At 31.9% G+C, this 7,486-nt stretch overlaps 1 long non-coding RNA gene across 1 annotated transcript; it reads left to right on the top strand.

Moving 5' to 3' along the window:
• The first annotated feature begins 300 nt into the window (after positions 1 to 300).
• LOC134695032 (uncharacterized) lies at positions 301 to 5,239 on the top strand. Its single transcript, XR_010102675.1, has 3 exons — positions 301 to 1,027; positions 2,880 to 2,971; positions 4,531 to 5,239. It is a non-coding gene; the product is annotated as an uncharacterized LOC134695032 (long non-coding RNA).
• Positions 5,240 to 7,486: the final 2,247 nt, after the last annotated feature.

The raw sequence follows: 7,486 nt of genomic DNA, 5'->3' as shown, positions 1-7,486 counted from the left end.
TTACACGTAGACAGGATGTTCTCTCGTTATACACCCGAGGCCACACGCACTGTGGGGGGTAATGGAAAATTACTGAATGTTATAATTACCTGTAATCAGCATTTCAACAAATCAGTTGACTGACCATGTCATTACAGTTCAAAAAGATTTCCTCAAATCAAAATGGATTATTTATTTTATATTTAAAATTTAAACTTAAAAAAGTACACTTTACAAAATTATGAAAAAAAGAATAGAAGAATTTAAAATCGTATTTTAACAAAGATTAAGATATTATTTTACAAAGATCCTAAAAAAATATCCAAACAAACGTTGATTCAAACGTTATGAACCTTCGTAGTTTTATATTATAAGACTGACAGTCACACACACAAGTTTGCTTACTCAGTGTATTGGGCCAGGGTGCTGAGTGAGGTGCTGGAACTTGAAATGCATGTATCATTAAGTTACAGTTCTGTTAGGATTTGACTGCCTTTTTACAGGGACTTTCTATTCTTATTATTAACAGTTTTATTTAGTATAGACTGTTCCTGGTTGAGAGTAATTCTCTGCTCAGTCCAACTGGTGCATAATTAGCATTTGATTCACATATTTCGAATTCGTAGCAGTAAAAACACAAATTAATGTATTTAACAACTTTTTCTGATTTCAGGAGCACAGTAAGTATTAGTCGTAAATAACTTAGAGATTTATGTGGAAGTTTCTCAGTAAGTTTACTCTGCTGCTCGAGCTCTGCTAATCGATGGTCCAGTATTTCAATTGTATATTCATTCGTCAGGACCACGTCATTTTTTTATATTCACGCAAAGCACAGTCGCGTGAAGATTTGGTAATTATAGTGAACATGGGGGAAATAAAATATTTTTAGTAGCATTATTATTAATTCCTCAGGCGACTTTGTGCTCAATTTTAAAAGAGGTTCTCCTGGCTTTGGAAAATCTTATCTGATTCAGGATCAAATCATCGGTTACACTCCCCTATCACCAGTGATTCCTTGTTTTAGCTGACACTCTGAAAAAGGTATTGTGTAAGTGTTGACTCTCAATTTGCTTGATTAATAACAGATATGGACTCTTTACCCGTACCAGAGACATATATACATATCTCTGTGTATATATGTCTCTGTCCGTACTACTGCAAAAAACAAATATTCAGTTCACTGATTAAGAAGGAAGGTAAACACGGACAAAAAGTCACAGGATGAAAAGACACAGTAAATAAAGTCACAGGATGAAAAGACACAGTAAATAAAGTCACAGGATAAAAAGACACAGTAAATAAAGTCACAAATTTGATAGGACAAATAGTTAGTCCTATAACATATGACCTCGGGGGCATTATTTACTATTTCTATTTACTGTTCTGATATATTTTTTTTTAAAATCAACATGCACATGATGCACCTTGCATTAAATTTTTTTTTTTAAAAATGAAAATATCTGTATAAAAACCACAGGCCAGGCACTTAATTGTTTCTGTCAATATGGGGTTTAGGCAGCAACTACATGAACTATTTGATTTTCTGGGGGGGGGGGGGCTATGGATTTTTTTCTGGACAAACTTTTTTCTTCGCCTTAGGTGTAAGACTATCTAAGATTATCTATTTTTTTAGCGACAAGTTGAAAACAATTTTTTATTGACAGTTCAAAGTGCCTGTGATAAAAACGTTAAAAATTGAAGAAGAATGCGAAGTCATATGTTATATTACTTTTTCCCTGTTTAATTTATTAAAATGTCTATGTCTTACCACCTTGACAATGGTCATAGGGAAATACCCCAAAATGGTACCCCAAGAGGGGAATTCCAAACACTTTTTTTGAACAATATTTGTTACACTTTTTTTTTTTTTTTTTTTTTATTGATTTTAGTATAAAAACAATATACATGTATTGTCTTTAAATATGAAATTTATTTGTATTCGGCACAAAACAGGGGAAATGCTCGGTAAAACCTTGCTTTACAAATCCATGATAAAAAAAAACATGGGATATGACAACTCTCCACAAGTGACCAAATGAAACAGAAATTAACAACTCAAGGTCACTGTAGTCTGTACAGCCTTCAACAATGAACAAAGCCAATACTGCATAGTCAGCTATAAAAGGTCCAGAAATGACAATGTAAAACAATTCGAACAAGAAAACTAACGTTTATTTATGTAAAAAACTTATGAAAGATGGAAAAACAGATATGTTACACATAAACAAACGACAATCACTGAATTATAGGCTCCTGATTTGGGACAGGCACATACATAAACAAATGTGGCAGGGTATAAGGAACTATGAAAATGTTTAGTTTTTGTGGTTTGATCTTTTTCCGGAAACTGTAAGCAATAATGCTCCTTTATTTAGTGAATGGAATGATTGTAAGATACACATGTCTGTCTGCCATATTTTATATGACCTTAACCTCATTTTTATGGTTCATTAGTCAATGAAACACTGCATTGTTTTGTCAGTTTATCATATGCTTAAAGTTACAGGTACTAGTAGATTATATCTGGTGGATATGTAACAATTAAGATGTGCAGGTCTGTTTGGCAGATTCATATAACCATGACCACATTGTATGGTTCTTGGGTCAATGCTAAGTTTTCTTGGTTTTGTCATTTTATCAGATATTATAAGCATGGGTCTACTTGATGTTGTATGGAATGACTGCAAGGTGTCATATAAAAATAGGAAGATGTCTGTTTGCCAAGGTTAATTTTACTGTGACCTCATTTTCATAGAATAATGATAATTTTAAACAGCAAGAATAATGAGCAAGTCAACTTTATATACAAATGAGGAATTTTTTTCAGTTGCCTACTAATTATGTAATACATGTAGTAGTTATTTTTGTCATTAAAATTAAGATAATGTTTACCCTTTTAGGTGTAGGGCAAGAACATTAAAGATAAAGGGAAACTATAAACAGAAGAAGTTTTCAACAAAAAAAGATTTACAGAGGTCAACAAGTCTAAATGGTAAGTCCACTGTTGTTAAAGTTTTTGACCTTGAACAATGATTAATTATTTATTAAAATAAGATGTGGTATGATAAATGAGAAAACTATCCATCAGAGTTCAATTAAATAGATGTAAGCATTGTACTTAATTATTAGAGGCCAATGATGGCCTGTAAGTAAAACAAAAACCCATACCCTATACATAATATAGTAATCTATAAAAGACAACACTAACACAATTTAAAACAAAGCAACAATTCAAACTTAAATATACCAGACAAATTTTTAAAAACAAAAAATTATAAAAAAACAAAATGACATATATATGAAACAACATCAACCACTGAACTATGTACAAGCTCCTGATATTAGACAGGCATAATATTTCTGGGTTGATATAAAAATAAGAGGCAGTCTAATATCCAATTAGACTTTTCTCCAATAGGGTTCAAATGACATTTAAGGAGGCTCTTGGGTATATAAAAAAGAAGATGTGGTATGATTGCCAATGAGACAACTATCCACAAAAGACAAAAAAATGACACAAACATTAACAATTATTGGTCACCGTATGGCCTTCAACAATGAGCAAAGCCCATACCGCATATAGTCAGCTATAAAAGGCCCAGATAAGACAATGTAAAACAATTCAAGCGAGAAAACTAACGGCCTGATTTATGTAAAAATATGAACAAAAAACAAATATGTTACACATAAACAAAATTACAGGCTCCTGACTTGGGACAGGTTTTTTTTTCATAACTTAACTTTATTTATTGTATAATTTGTTAATTTATCATATGGTACAAAAATCATTTAAAACTGTCCCCAGATGACTTTTAAAATGTATATTCATTTGTATCATTGAAAGCTCAAAATTATCTCCCTTTGGTGCCAAAATGCCATTTTTCAGCATTAGAATTGTAATATCTTTTTTAACTCATCTGTGACCTTTAGTTTTTATTATCATTTTCAAATAAACTGTTCTTAAACTAAACTATTATTAAATTTGAGCCATTTCCGTAATTTAGTTTTTTTTTTCATTTCGATATTACCTCTATTTCTCCTATTAGTTCAACAGAAAAAAAAGTACCTTTACAACAATGTATGCTTCTTTCTAAGGCGCATTGTAATCGTAAATAAATGGTGACCCTATTTTTTCTTTTCTTTTTCTTTGAAATATTTGATAAAGTTCATTTATAGAAAAATATAGCGAAATCCTATATTAAGAAAAAAAAATGATTTAGACCCGCAAGCCCATTAATTTGACAAAAATAGTTCACTGTACAGCCTTTGACAATGAGTAAACTTTATAGCCGACAGTGGTTTTAATAAAAGCACACAACATTTGAACAAATTGTAGATATTTGTTGCAATGGGATTAACTTAAAAGTCTGCACCAAGGAACCAAACAACAAACAGTAATATGTAAATCATAGACACAAAGCACTAAAATAAGAGTACTAACAATGAATATTCAAATGAAAGTTTATCGAAATGTTCGTAAACATGATAAAATAGCTATTTTATTGCTGTTTTTCTCTTCACTGATAATTTTTGAATTTTGTGTATTTGTAGGTCAGACATCTTGATTTGCATGGTCATCATTCAACAGATCAATACTAAACAGAAAACTTAAAGTTGATATTTTTCTCCATAGTGCGACTTTTTTTATGAATTTGAAATGGAACATGTTTTTTCCTACATTTATCAGAAAGAGGAAATTTCAACATAATGACTAAACAAAAAGGTTGAGTCATAACATCACAATCATAGTCTAGATGCACAAGAACTTGATCACGGAAATGCAACAATGTACGGAATTATCAATTGGAAGAAGGACTGAATGAAAAAAAAATTAGTTTGTTGTTGTCCAAATAAACTTGCTTCTCATTTGAATTGCTCCATCCAATAAAGATGTATAGAGGAAGATCTTTAAAGAACAGATTGAAAAAATGTTTTGTCTAAGAATTGCAGGAAGATTCTGGTGGATGAAATAGTTTTACTGTTTATTGACTTAATTCTTATTTAGCATGTATAGTGGACTGAATAATTGTACATAGCAAGCAATGAAAAGAAAAAACTACAACTTTAACAGAAAAAGTGTTTGTATTATAAATTTGCAAATATACCTATAATATTATGTACACCACAAAGGTATATAATTCAAATGGTTTGCATATTCATGTATTGCAATGAAACTATACATGCTATAACAAAGAAAAGTTCTATTTTTCAAAATAAAATAAAAAGACAAAGATTTCAAAACAACATTTTTTTCATTTATTTAGACATGTCATCATTTTGTTTTACTTAAACGAATTTACTCTTTGACCGTATATATATTATTACACATTCAAAAATAAGAATAATCTTTATTGTCATATAAACAAATAAAAAACATGTTTGTAACAAAAAGGAAAAACAAATAAATATATATATAAAATATAAAAAAAAACTTGTATACATTTAAAACTATTTACTACCATACAGCATTCATTGTAACATACACATTACTGTATAATTATATCTATATATTTATAATTTGAATCCCATAGGATTTTATTTTGTCCCATGGGATATTAAAAATCCCATGGGATAATTATAATCCCATGGGATTTTTTTTGTCCCATGGGACAACAAATATCCCATGGGACAACAATTATCCCATGGGACCAAATAAAATCCCATGGGATTTAACCAAAATCCCATGGGATAATGGTAAATCCCATGGGATTTTGCCCTGTCCCATGGGATATTGAAAATCCCATGTTTTTATAAATCAAATAGCAAAATAAATATAATAGAAACAGTAGAAAACCAATGAAATTATTGAATCCCATGTAATTCGGCACGTTTTGGTTATATACATGATACTGTAGCTCTTATTTGAGGCGGCGGCGGATTTGCAAATGAGTGTTTTGCAAATTAAAAGTGTCCAGTGTTTTATGTTTGTCGGTAATTTTCCGTAATCCTTCCAAGCACAAGCTAGTGCTAATGTGTATCGATTATTAGCACATAACAAGTACCTGGAAACATTTTGGACATGGGTGGTACCTTTTGAGTTCTTCTGTATTTCTGTGGTGAAGTTATTTCCGACTCCTCTCCAAGCACAGGCTAGTGCTAATGCTTGTTTATCATTTGCACATAACAAGTACTTGGGAAGATATCAGATTGATCTGAAAATCTGTCGACTTAGTCTTCGTCTTCGTCTCGCTTTTCTTTTCCATTTTCTCTTGATGTTGTGATGCTAAACCTTTGATCTCTCTCCAAGCACAGGCTAGTGCTAATGTTGTATTTTCATAAGCACATAACAAGTACCTGGAGAGATCTCAATGTAATTTTCTCGGCTTCTCTGATGTTATCAAATTTTCATCTGTTTTTTCTTCTTCCTCTAAGATGCAAATTGCCAGTCCCCTCTCCAAGCACAGACTAGTGCTAATGTACATTTATCATTAGCACTAAGTAAGTACCCGGGAAGATCTCAGCTTTATTTTCGACTTTCTTCTTCGGATGAAATATTCGTTCTGACAATCTTACATCAAATCTTTGTATTTAAGGTCTAAGGTGTCAACAATTGATAAGTGTCATATCGCATCTCTTCGTTGAGCTTCTGATGTTTTAGAACATATGAGACAGTCGTTGAATATTGATTAGTGTCATAATTGATCAGGTCGATGTTTGTATCCCAAGCTAAGTTTAGACGATTTTGAAAGGGAGATAATCACGATGATTTTCAGAGATTAATGAATTTATTTACGATTTTCTTTGTATATTGAAATTTTTAACAAATGATATATTTTATCGTTACTATTTGCATACGTTTGTCCCAATGCAGACTAGTTCACGTTCATTTTCTTGTATCAATCTGTAACTTCCTTATGACGAAGTGAAGCACATTTTTCCAAGCACAAGCTAGTGCTACTATGTTAAAGAAAGTTGCACACAGCGTGTCCCTGGGAAAATGAACCGTTGCTTTATACATGTATTTCTGTCTTATGTTTGTCGGTAATTTTCCGTAATCCTTCCAAGCACAAGCTAGTGCTAATGTGTATCGATTATTAGCACATAACAAGTACCTGGAAACATTTTGGACATGGGTGGTACCTTTTGAGTTCTTCTGTATTTCTGTGGTGAAGTTATTTCCGACTCCTCTCCAAGCACAGGCTAGTGCTAATGCTTGTTTATCATTTGCACATAACAAGTACTTGGGAAGATATCAGATTGATCTGAAAATCTGTCGACTAAGTCTTCGTCTTCGTCTCGCTTTTCTTTTCCATTTTCTCTTGATGTTGTGATGCTAAACCTTTGATCTCTCTCCAAGCACAGGCTAGTGCTAATGTTGTATTTTCATAAGCACATAACAAGTACCTGGAGAGATCTCAATGTAATTTTCTCGGCTTCTCTGATGTTATCAAATTTTCATCTGTTTTTTCTTCTTCCTCTAAGATGCAAATTGCCAGTCCCCTCTCCAAGCACAGACTAGTGCTAATGTACATTTATCATTAGCACTAAGTAAGTACCCGGGAAGATC

The sequence above is a fragment of the Mytilus trossulus genome, chromosome 13 (assembly GCF_036588685.1).
Source record: "Mytilus trossulus isolate FHL-02 chromosome 13, PNRI_Mtr1.1.1.hap1, whole genome shotgun sequence".
Taxonomy (NCBI): domain Eukaryota; kingdom Metazoa; phylum Mollusca; class Bivalvia; order Mytilida; family Mytilidae; genus Mytilus; species Mytilus trossulus.
Note: the sequence above shows the minus strand (reverse complement) of the source record. Positions and strands in the feature narration are given on the sequence as shown.